Source organism: Epinephelus fuscoguttatus, linkage group LG20 (assembly GCF_011397635.1).
Source record: "Epinephelus fuscoguttatus linkage group LG20, E.fuscoguttatus.final_Chr_v1".
NCBI lineage: Eukaryota > Metazoa > Chordata > Actinopteri > Perciformes > Serranidae > Epinephelus > Epinephelus fuscoguttatus.
The window spans coordinates 606037-618228 of NC_064771.1; the positions used below are offsets into that span (position 1 = coordinate 606037).

At 40.7% G+C, this 12192-nt stretch overlaps 1 long non-coding RNA gene across 1 annotated transcript; it reads right to left on the reverse strand.

Annotated features, from left to right (window-relative positions):
• Positions 1–452: 452 nt before the first annotated feature.
• Positions 453–10525, reverse strand: LOC125881030 (uncharacterized). Its single transcript, XR_007448182.1, has 4 exons — positions 10390–10525; positions 9858–10169; positions 6434–6562; positions 453–5671 (listed from the first exon to the last, which is right to left on the reverse strand). It is a non-coding gene; the product is annotated as an uncharacterized LOC125881030 (long non-coding RNA).
• Between the last annotated feature and the right edge of the window lie 1667 nt (positions 10526–12192).

A 12192-nucleotide genomic window follows, 5' to 3' on the forward strand; every position in this document is an offset into this window, starting at 1 on the left:
CAAAGGTTGGCACTGTTTTACTACTTCCTTCTTCCCCTCTGTCCCACTTTCCTCCTTCATCCCTCCTTACCTTCCTTCCTTCTTCCCCTGTCCCTCTTCCTTCCTTCTGTCCTCTCTCCCTCCTCCCTTCCTTCTTTCCCTCTGTCCCTCCTTCCTACCGTCCTTGCTCCATCCTCCTTTCTTCCTTCTTCCCCTCTGTCCCTCTTCTTTCCTTCTTTTTCTTCCTCTTCTTCCTCATTTCCTGTCCTTTCTCCCTCCCTCCTTCCTTCTGTCCTCCCTGTCTTCCTCATTTCCTCTGTCCTTTCTCCCTCCTGCCTTCCTCCATCCCTTCTAACTTCTTTCTTTCTTCCCCTCTGTCCCTCTTCCTTCTTTCCTCCCTCCCTTCTTCCCCTGTCCCTCTTTCCTCGCTCCTTTCCTTCCTTCCTTTTTTCCTTCCTTCATTCCTCCCTTTTTTCCCTTCCTTCTTCCCCTCCTTCCCTCTTTCTTTACTCCTTTCCTTAATCCCTCTCCTCCTTCTTTCCTCACTCCTTCCTTGCTCCCTTCATCCCCTAGTTCCTTCCTTTCTTCCTCCCTCCTTTCCTTGCTTCCTTCTTCCCCTCTTCTAACCCAATGAAAATAAATGACAATGTTTTTTTTTATCTACAGGTCCTGTAGATAAGCCAGTGTTCTCAACCTGCTGCAGAAGCCTTATCGGGTGTAAATCATGTATTATGGAGTGGAACAGCAGATGCAGTCACTGCCCAAAGTGTCGTGCTGTGGATTTGGAGGGCAGCATCCACGAAGTGGCTGGACTCTCTGAGGCACTGGCAGCACTGGAGAAGATATTCCTGCCATAATTTCTATCTGTTACAGTGGCAACAAATGTTTGTTCATATAGTTCAGTATCAAGTTTTATAAGTATTGAGTATTGAGTTTTGTAACAATGTCTAATGTTAAAGCTTAAAGCATTTTTTTCAGTACTGTCATGTTACAAGTTATTATGGCACTCAGTATAGGTTTTATGAGATTTTGCACTTGGTACCTATGATACAAATACCAGTTCAGGGAATTGTGTTTTATAATGTAACAGTGTGTAATGTAAAAGCTTAAAAAGCACTTTTTTCAGTAGTTTTGGACAAAATTTTGTCACTTGTTTTAAAACTACATACATACCAATATTATCACAACTTACCTGGTATCCTATGATCATTCCAGGACTGCACAACTCTGCCAAGTCCTATCTGACTCACTTGACATGCCAGGTTGGAGACACAAAATTTGGTGAGATTATCCTGCATGTCGAGTAACTCCTGGTGGAGGTGGACCAGGGCCTGTTTTAGTGGGTAGTTTACCCGATTGTTGACCTCTGGCCAAATTCTTTCAACTCTCAGGTTCAATTCAATTCAATTCAATTCAATTTTATTTATAAAGCCCAATATCACAAATCACAATTTGCCTCACAGGGCTTTACAGTATACGACATCCCTCTGTCCTTATGACCCTCGCAGCGGATAAGGAAAAACTCCCCCAAAAAAAACCCTTTAACGGGGGAAAAAAACGGTAGAAACCTCAGGAAGAGCAACTGAGGAGGGATCCCTCTTCCAGGACGGACAGACGTGCAATAGATGTCGTACAGAACAGATCAGCATAACAAATTAACAGTAATCCACGTGACACAATGAGACAGAGAGAGAGAGAGAGAGAGAGAGAGAGAGAGAGAGAGAGATGCAGGTAATGACAGTAGCTTACAACAACATTGTTGAAAGTAATAATATTATAGTTATAGTTCTGGCTACTGTGGTACAATATGTTGAAAGTATGTATTAATATCTGGCAGTATACATGTGTGACAATAGTCATATGTGTATAATAACAGTAGAAGTATGACTAATGACTAATGATGGCAGCAGCAGCAGGAGGCAGGACCACAGCAGCAGCACAACCACACACATCACGCTGTCCAGGCACCGTTGCAATATGAGTTAATCTGAGAGACAGTGGAGCACAAAGGCTCCGGCGAAGAAGCCGAGTTAGTGACATCCAGAATGGCCGAGTTAGCAAGATGCAGTAATAGAATACAAGAGAGAGAGAGAGAGAGAGAGAGAGAGAGAGAGAAGGAGAGAATGTGCCTGGTGTATTATAGGGGGGTCCTCCGGCAGACTAGGCCTAAGTCAGCCTAACTAGGGGCTGGTACAGGGCAAGCCTGAGCCAGCCCTAACTATAAGCTTTATCAAAGAGGAAAGTCTTAAGTCTAGTCTTAAATGTGAAGACGGTGTCTGCCTCCCGCACCGTAACAGGAAGATGATTCCACAGGAGAGGAGCCTGATAGCTGAAGGCTCTGGCTCCTGATCTACTTTTGGAGACTTTAGGGACCATGAGTAACCCTGCGTTCTCAGAGCGCAGTGTTCTGGTGGGATAATATGACATTATGAGCTCTCTAAGATATGATGGAGCTTGACCATTTAGAGCTTTATAAGTTAACAGTAGGATTTTAAATTCAATTCTGGATTTTACAGGGAGCCAGTGCAGAGAAGCTAAAACAGGAGAAATATGATGTTGTTTCTTAGTTCCTGTTAGTACACGTGCTGCTGCATTCTGAATTAGCTGGAGAGTTTTTAAGGACTTACTAGAGCCACCTGACAATAGAGAGTTACAGTAATCTAGCCTAGAGGTAACAAAAGCGTGGACCAATTTTTCCTGCATCTTTTCGGGTCAGGATAGGCCTAATTTTCGCAATATTACGCAGATGAAAAAATGCAGTCCGTGAGGTTTGTTTTAAATGAGAATTAAAAGACAAATCTTGATCAAATATCACTCCGAGGTTTCTTACGGTAGTGCTAGAGGCCAGAGCAATGCCATCTAGAGAAACTATGTCATCAGATAAAGAGTCTCTGAGTTGTTTGGGGCCAAGAACAATAACTTCAGTTTTGTCTGAATTTAACATCAGGAAATTGGTGCTCATCCAAGTTTTTATGTCTTTAAGGCAGTTATGGAGTTTAGTTAATTGATTAGTTTCTTCTGGCTTCATCGATAAATACAACTGAGTATCATCCGCATAACAATGGAAATTTATAGAGTGATTTCTAATGATGTTACCTAAAGGAAGCATATATAGAGTAAATAGGATTGGTCCGAGCACAGAACTCATGGAACTCCAAAACAAACTTTGGTACGTGAGGATGATTCATTATGAACGTCAACAAACTGAAAACGATCAGATAAATAAGATTTAAACCAGCTCAGTGCAGAATCTTTTAGGCCAATTAAGTGTTCCAGTCTCAGCAGTAGAATTTGATGGTCAATTGTGTCAAACGCTGCACTAAGATCTAATAAAACAAGTACAGAGACAAGTCCTTTGTCTGAAGCAATGAGTAGGTCATTTGTAATTTTGACTAGTGCTGTCTCAGTGCTATGATGCACTATAAATCCTGACTGAAATTCCTCAGATAAATTATTATCATGGAGAAAATCACACAGCTGGTCTGCGACTACTTTCTCAAGGATCTTTGACATAAAGGGAAGATTAGATATTGGTCTGTAGTTGGCTAACACCTCTGGATCGAGGGTGGGCTTTTTTAGTAGAGGTTTAATTACACCTACCTTAAAAGACTGTGGTACATAGCCTGTTAATAAGGATATATTGATCATATCTAATATATGAGTGTTAACTAAAGGAAAGACCTCCTTAAGTAGCCTAGTTGGGATGGGGTCTAAGAGACACGTTGATGATTTAGATGAAGAAATCACTGCGGTCAATTCTTGAAGAGAAATTGGAGAGAAGCAATCTAAATATATATTAGGTCTTACAGCTGTGTTTGAGGTTAGATAGGTGCTATCTGAGGACAGGAGGTCATGAATATTGCCTCTAATAGTTAGAATTTTGTTGTTAAAAAAGCTCATAAAATCATTACTGCTAAGGGCTAAAGGAATACAAGGCTCAAAAGAGTTTTGACTCTCAGTCACCCTGGCTACAGTGCTGAAAAGAAACCTGGGGTTGTTCTTATTGTCTTCTATTAATGCTGAGTAATAGTTTGCTCTGGCATTGCGGAGGCCCCTCTTATACGTTTTGAGACTGTCTGTCCATATTAAACGAGATTCGTCCAGTTTGGTTAATCGCCAATTCCTTTCAAATTTTCGCGATATTTGTTTTAACTTACGGGTTTGAGAGTTATACCAAGGAGCGAACTTTCTTTGCTTAGGTTCTGTTTAAACACAAGAAAAACTTTCAAAGACTGTTTGAAAACACTTAAGATTGAGAAAAAGTTGCTCTGGTATGTAAAACACAGGTAGCAGACAGTAGTGATTTGTAAATGTCCTTTGATCTTTCATTTTGTTGTAAACAATGTGAAGTCCAAATATTTGAGCTTCAATTGATGTGTAAATATCTATCAATTCCTGCCATTCAAGCGTGCACCTCATCCCAAGATGTTGGGACAGACGGGATAATTTAGGACAAGTAATGAGGTGAAACACAGAATAATGAAGTAATGGGTAAACAGCAGATTGTACGAGTTAACATCACCTGGAATCAAATCTTTATCATGCCTGCTGTGCTGAATAGGCTTCGTGCTTAGCCTTCTCTTTTGGAAAAATCCAAAAGACAGCCTTGTTGCTTTTTCCTTTTTATGTTACACTTTGATGATCTCTTCTCTCCTTGTTTATTGTCAGTGTCACCTACTCAGTACCCTGCATTTTACACACTCGTACAACTTTTTTCTGATTTGGGTTTGCAAATAAAAATATTTTTTACTGGAAATACATTTTGCTTAATTTGGAAATACATTTTGCTTAATTTATTGCCAGTGTCACCTACTCAGTACCCTGCATTTTATACACTCTGCCAACTTTTTTCTGATTTGGGTTTGTAAATAAAAATATTTTTTATTGGAAATACATTTTGCTTAATTTTGAAAGGTCAACACTAATCATGTCAACATTAAACATATCAACTAACTACAGTACTTTTTAAAAAATCTGTATCTGCCCAGGGACTGCAGATGTAAACATGCTCATAGCTAAATCTGGCATACATCATCTCTTCTCATTTGAGATTAATGTATTTGTGCATGGTCCTTGTTTCATAAACAAATGAAATGAAATGAAAATACTTATTATCTTTATATGTAATCAATAGGACAAAATTCACCCTTGAAGAAGTTGTCTGCACATAAGGTAGCCTGTTGACATTATGTCTGTGTTGAGACAGCTTTTCTTGCATGTACAGGGTCAAATAAAACTCCCTGCCATGATCCACTCTGATTTTGTCCCACATTCCATTGTTGGCAACTGCTTTCCTGTAATAGACAAATGTGTAAATTATATGGATATATATATATTTATATGTTGATATGATAAATTCAGTTCAGTTCTGTTTAGGACTAGGTGATACAATCCCTTGTTTAGTTATTTATTTCATATTCAAATGCATGTAGTACACACAGTACAATAACCCTATGTAGTGCTTATTATACTTTATTTCTAACCTTGACTGTACTTATCTGTAAACTTCCTCATAAATAATAAGGTTGTTCTTCACTGGCATTGTGGATTCAGCAACAATTTTGCTGCTGAAACCATCAATAGCCAAGACATGTGTCACTCCAAACATTCCCAGCTTGTCATTCTGGTCTAGGTGGAGTTTGTGGCCCATGTATTCCGTATGGTAAGGAACTGGATTTAGATTATGTGCTCCCTAAAACAAGTATAATTCAATCAATGAAAAGTGCAATAACAGTGCAATAAATCAGCTGAGATATTCAAATTATTTACAAATCTAACCCTCCGGTTGTCCCCCCAGGTCAAATTGACCCATTCTCTTTTGACTGCCTTCTTCCTCGTCTTTCCTTCCTCTCTCCTTTCTTTCCTCCCTCCTTCCTTCTTTCCTCCATCCCCTCTTTTCATTTCTCCCTTCCTTCTTCCCCTCTTTCATCCTTCCTCCCTCCTTACCTTCCTTCCCTCCTCCCTCCTTTCTTTCCTTCCTTCCTTCCTTCCTTCCTTCCTTCCTTCCTTCCTTCCTTCCTTCCCTCCCCCCTCCTTTCTTTCCTTCCTTCCTTCCTCCTTCCCTCCTCCCTGCTTTCTTTCCTTCCTTCTTTCCTCCCTCCCTCCTACTTTCCTTCCTCCACCATCCTTCCTTCCTTCCTTCTTTCCTCCATCCTTTTTTCCTCCCTCCCCTCCTCTTCCTTTCCTTCCTCCCTTCCTCCATCTTTCTTTCCTTCCTTCCTTCCTTCTTTCCTCCATCCTTTTTTCCTTCCTTCCTTCCTCCTTTCCTTCCATCCTCCCTTCTTCCCCTCCGTACTTCCTTCTTCCTTCCTTGACCCAAGGACAACAGGAGGGCTAATACATGCATGTACTGCTAATATCCATACTTTAAGTTTAAATTTAACTCTTCATGAGGTCAAAAATCATTCAAAAATCATCTTTTTGTTCACGAATAAAATTAATGTAGATGACTTACCTGGCGATGCAGCTCATTATATGGCTTGTGCACCTCTCTAAGAATCCTTCCCACTCGAGGTTCACCTGCCCTAACTCCCACTGATGACAGGTATCCGGTCATGAATTTTCGTCCATAACTTGGACCTGTCTGTCAGACAAAAAAAAGTTAAATTAAGTAATTCAAAAGCCTTCTATAACTAAGACTAATTAAAGATTAAAGGTGTGTTCACACCAGACCTGTTTTTTTTTCACTGACGCTTGGTTCGCCCCTTTGATATCGCTTCATCGCTCAGTTGCAATTGCTCGTCAAATGTGGCAGAAATCAAGAGACTCGCTTTTTTGCTTTGATGACGTCATTGAAGCGATCAGGGAATTTCTGGGAGGGGGGGGGGGATGCGGGTGCTTGACTGTCATGACATGTCAGCTTCATTAAAAGTATAGCTGCAAATTAAAAGCAACAATAGATGTAAAAACACACAGAGACAATACATCTGTGATCAGTCCCTAATTTAATTTTAACAATTTTTTCAGTCTTCTCCAATTTCTCATTTTATTTTATGGAAGTGATCAATGTAAGTGCACTTGTCCTAGAGCCGCCAAGATGGTTTTTATAATGCAAATAACTCTGTTTAGATAAAACCTACAAGCTTCTCTTCCTATGACTTTTCCTAAAAATGTGTCTTGTATGTTTTCTGAAGCCTTTAAGTTACAAAAATGAAACACACGAGACTTCTGAGCATTTATACCTCCAACCAAAATTATACATTTTGATACATACAGGACATATTGCAAAACTCTGTAAAAGTACACCAAAGCATACATTTTCGTTTCCAAATATTTATTTGAAAACGAAACCATTCATACGGTCAATAAAAAAAACACTTTGTTAATAATAAAAAACGAATGTAATCGCAACAGTGACCGTGCCAGCCGGCGGGACTGCGGCGCTTGGAGGGGCACTGTAATCCTGGCGGTCATAGTGTAAAGCACCACGGACAGCGCCAATGCATCTATCGCTGTGGCTCAGACGCTCTGATGCCTGAGTCAGAGCATGTGAGCGGAGTTGGAGCTGGAGCTGCCTCAACCATAGGTTATTGGTAGGAAGAAAAATGGCTGCTGACAAAACTGTCACTGTCAACTGCCTCCAAGCGCCGCAACGATCTGCCAGACCATCATATGTAACTTCATTGTTTATGCTGCCTGTGTGCTCAGAAGCACACAATGAATGCATTTTTTGAGTAATTTCTGAGAAGTTATGATAAAATTAAAAAAAAAAGTATTACAGACTAAAGAATAGGACTGACAACCTCTCCAGTGTCTCATGTCAATTAATTAACACTATTTGTCGGCTTTTTATAATGCCTTTTTTATTTTTTATTTATTTATTTGTTTTTGCTGCTGTGCTGCTGCTGCACTGTGTCTCCTGTTGAAAGTGGTGATTTGCTAAATACATTCTACAATAATAAATTTGATTAACTTTTGGTCTATAATATCGTTGGCTCTATTAACGCATTTTAATGAAAAATACTTAAGAACTAAAAGAAACAAACACCGAAATAATTAGTGGAAACTTTTTTTTTTTTTTGATATTCCTCCTCTCTGACATACTAACAACACACACACACACACACACACACACACACACACACACACTGAACACGTGACTGGATGAATGAATGAATATTGGAAGCGGTTCAGCCGCAGTCCCGCCGGCTGGCGCAGTCACTGTTGAGATTTGTTTTTTATTATTAACAAAATGTTTTTTTTATTGACCGTATGAATGGTTTCGTTTTCAAATAAATATTTGGAAACGAAAATATATGCTTTGGTGTACTTTTACAGAGTTTTGCAATATGTATAGCTACCTATGTATCAAAATGTATAATTTTGGTTGGTGGTATAAATGCTCAGAAGTCTTGTGTGTTTCATTTTTGTAACTTAAAGGCTTCAGAAAACATACAAGACACATTTTTAGGAAAAGTCACAGGAAGAGAAGCTTGTACGTTTTATCTAAACAGAGTTATTTGCATTATAAAAATCGTCTTGGCGGCTCTAGGACAAGTGCACTTACATTGATCACTTCCATAAAATAAAATGAGAAATTGGAGAAGACTGAAAAAATTGTTAAAATTAAATTAGGGACTGATCACAGATGTATTGTCTCTGTGTGTTTTTGTGTGTTGTTGCTTTTAATTTGCAGCTATACTTTTAATGAAGCTGACATGTCATGACAGTCAAGCACCCGCACCCCCCCCGGGATTCCGGGATTACGGCAGCCAATCAGCATTGAGCTACAAGCGACAAGACCCAGCAAAATATCACTCCACATGAGATTTCTCATTTCATGCGACAAGCGAAAAATCGCTCTGTCGCTGTCGCTCGGAGCCCAAGCGATTTTTCTCCCGGGCGAATATACGCTCAATCACCCGTTTGCATTGACTTTGTATGTAAACTCGTCGCTAGCGAAAAAAAAAAAACAGGTCCGGTATGAACACAGCTTAAAATTAAAAGTGTTACAACAAAAACTGCCATGTAAGTTATGTGAAATTTGACAAACAATCAATCAATTAATCAATTTTATTTATAAAGCCCGATATCATAAATCACAATTTGCCTCACAGGGCTTTACAGCATATGGAAACACCTTTTACAAATTACACACATCATAAGGTATATGATTAAATATCCCAAGGCTTGAACTTAATGAAAGTAAACACACCCTAAACATATGCTGCATTCATGTGATGTCAGAATAATCGTAAAAATGACTTTCCGACTGGGAAAATTCACATGAACGGCCCCTCATGTTGGAAAAACAACTCGGCAACTCTGAGATAATTTTGGCACACGAGTTGCTGACTTGACTAGATATTGACATCATTTTCACAGAAAAATGTTGGACGAAAGAGAATGTTTGGTTAATGGTGAGAAACTCTTTATTAATTCACGTATTGCATATCAATTTTTTTACTGACATGTAATGTGTAATATGGTATGCTGTCCATGTAGAGTGACCTAGATTAGTTAGAAAAGCTATTTATGAGCATAAGCATGTCAGGTAAAGCAATATTCTAGTGGTTATAGGGAATGTACAAGTGCAACAACGGACAAAATCACTAATATGAGGTGGAAACAATCATCAACCTGTTGTTTATATGTCTGAGAATTAAAATATAACTCATCTTCTTTTGTAGCATCCATGTTTTTCCCACATTTCGACTTTATAGCACATGAACACAACGAAGTCGGAAGAACGACTTGCCAGCTTGGGAACTCAGATCTTCCGACACCACTGGAATGCAGCATTAAACTGCGCTTGTCTAACCTTTTAGGCGATCATGTTTCTTCGCACTTCAAGTGTTAACAAAATAAAACTATTTCCATAAAATAATGAACATGAAACGCATATATGTTTGTCAATGTTAAAAAATGTTAACACTTACCTCATCTATTGATGATAGGATTGCCGTTTCCAGTTCTGCATCTGACATTAAGAAAGCGCATTCACACCACATGATATCCTAGTGATGATTCCTACTGTACCATTGCAGCTGCAGCCCCCTTTTCACTTCTCTCTAGAGCTGCAGCCTCCTCCTCTCCTATCTCTGGAGCTGCAGCTCCCTTTTCACTTCTCTCTGGAGCTGCACCCTCCTCCTCTCCTATCTCTGGAGCTGCAGCCTTTTCCTCTCCTTTCTCTGGAACTACAGCCTCCTCCTCTTCTCTCTCTGGAGCTTCAGCCTCCTTTTCTCCTCTCACTTGTAAATAGAAATGAAAATGATGTAAAGTCCAAAGTTAGCAAGCCAGACAGATCTACATACATGGTATTTTGTAACCATACTATCAGTGACAAACTATCCTTCAGTGTGTTCCAATACACAGAACGTATTCGAACATCTAATCAGCAGTTCCCCATTATGTAAGTATACCTTAAATAATAAAAGTACATTTCATTGTACAAAAAGTAAGTATTGATACCTTCTTCTCTCTTCCTCTTTCTCCTCTCTCCCTGCCTGCTGTCCTCTCCAGTAGGCATGTGCCGGTTACCAGTGTCATGGTTTACCACGGTAAAAGAATGTCATGGTGTCACCATTCTCGGAACCCATCAGCTGTATTCAGCGTCTGACTTCCGGCAGACGGCGATACAGCCTCTAGGGGCAGACCCCTGATTTTCTGGCATTCCGGTTTGATTTTGGTGGAGGAGATGATTTCTGTTTCCGACTTCCGTTTATATATAAGTAAATATGTTGCGATGGATTCAGAGTTTGCAGTGACGTCAATTATGTTCCGCCTCATTAGTTCACTGCACAGACCGTTTAACCTGGCAACAACTGCAGCCAGCTCAAACGTGATTGGTCAATATCACGCGGACTACAAACAGCCTACAACCGGAAACCAGGGCTCTTCCACTCTTCTTTCGGAGGCAAGATCTCCGGGGTTTGCCTACAGACTCTACATTCACTGAATGTAGAGTCTGTATATAGACACTATGGTGTCACTAACCACCCAATTTCCGCTCTGACGGTAAAGGCCGACGGCGTAAATGGGAACTTCAGGAACTCAAAACTCAGAAATAATTCTGTGCCAGTCGTACATTTCAACTGCCACATCCTCTTAAATCATGCAAGTGCAGCTGCTGCAGTCAGCACAATTATTGGATGGGGCAGCCTCAGTCAGTCAGTACTAGTCAGTAATGTATAAATCTACTCATGTGCAAATGCAAACATGGCTGAAGGAGGTGAAGCTGAACTTTTCCCATCGGTGAAAAGGATGAAGTCAGTGGTGTGGGACCATTTTGGCTATCAGAAGAACCCACTTTGTCCCAACTTTAGAGAGCAAAAGAAAACTGAGTGGCCGCGGAGAGACCGGAGGAAAAGTCAGAGCCAAGGCAAAGACCTGCTCCTCCCGTGCTGGGCTCCAGTTCCCAGTCGGCTGTGTTCATAGGCTGCTGCGCAAAGGAAACTATGCGGAGCGTGTCAGTGCTGGCGCCCCCGCCTACCGGGCGGCTGTGCTGGAGTATCTCAACGAGTTTCAACGGTGAGATCCTGGAACTCGCTGGAAACACTGCCCGCGGCAACAAGAAGACCGGTATCATCCCCCGGCCTTCTGCAACGACGAGGAGCTCAACAAGCTGCTGGGCGGAGTCACCATTGTGAAGTTAAGAAACAGCTCTATTAAACTTTTAACGGGTCTGTATTAGCCTACACATTTAAACAACTGGTGTGATGATGCGTTGCACTGACAGCAGATGCCTGGTACGTGCTGTTGCTCATGAACGGTCAAACGAATATTAGCCTACCTTTTTAACTGAACTTAGGAACTTAGGAAGAAGCAGGATGTCCATTCACCACTGCACATAAACGGGGAGAGGGTAGAGAGGGTGACCAGCTTTAAATTCCTTGGCACACACATTTCAGAGGACCTCTCTTGTAAGACAAACACCACGGCATTAGTCAAGATGGCACAAAGGCCTCTATACTTCCTGAGGATGCTCAGGATGTAAACCTGCATCAACAGCTTCTGGTGTTGTTCCACCACTGCTCCATTGAGAGTGTCTTCACATATGGCATCCTTATGTGGTATGGTAGGTGCTCTTTAGCAGATAAGAAGTCTGCAGAGAATCATAAAAACTGCACAGAATATCACACAACAACAGCTACCTGTCCTGGATGACGTCTTCACATAACATTCTAAAAGACTGATTCCACCCTGCTCATCACCTGTTTCAACTGTTGCCATCCAAAAAAATGCTATACTGCAGGTCCATCAAAACACACACCA